The following is a 236-nucleotide window of genomic DNA, read 5'->3' on the forward strand; positions in this document are numbered from 1 at the left end:
ATAAGTGGACCATGAGTTATAATTAGTTAAGACTGTAAGGTCAATAATGAACTTTCATGCTCAGTTCTAGTATTCCTGAGCTAACTTCCAGGGTCCCTGAGGGTGATCTTTTTATTTTCCAGCGGTCTTTCTAGAAGATGTAGAGATGGCTCCAGTAGTGGCTTCAGACTTTTACTTCATTCATTTTTTCCTTAAACACTATGGAAATAACTGTATATGATGATGATGATGATGAT

The sequence above is a fragment of the Scomber scombrus genome, chromosome 19 (genome assembly GCF_963691925.1).
Source record: "Scomber scombrus chromosome 19, fScoSco1.1, whole genome shotgun sequence".
Lineage (NCBI taxonomy): Eukaryota > Metazoa > Chordata > Actinopteri > Scombriformes > Scombridae > Scomber > Scomber scombrus.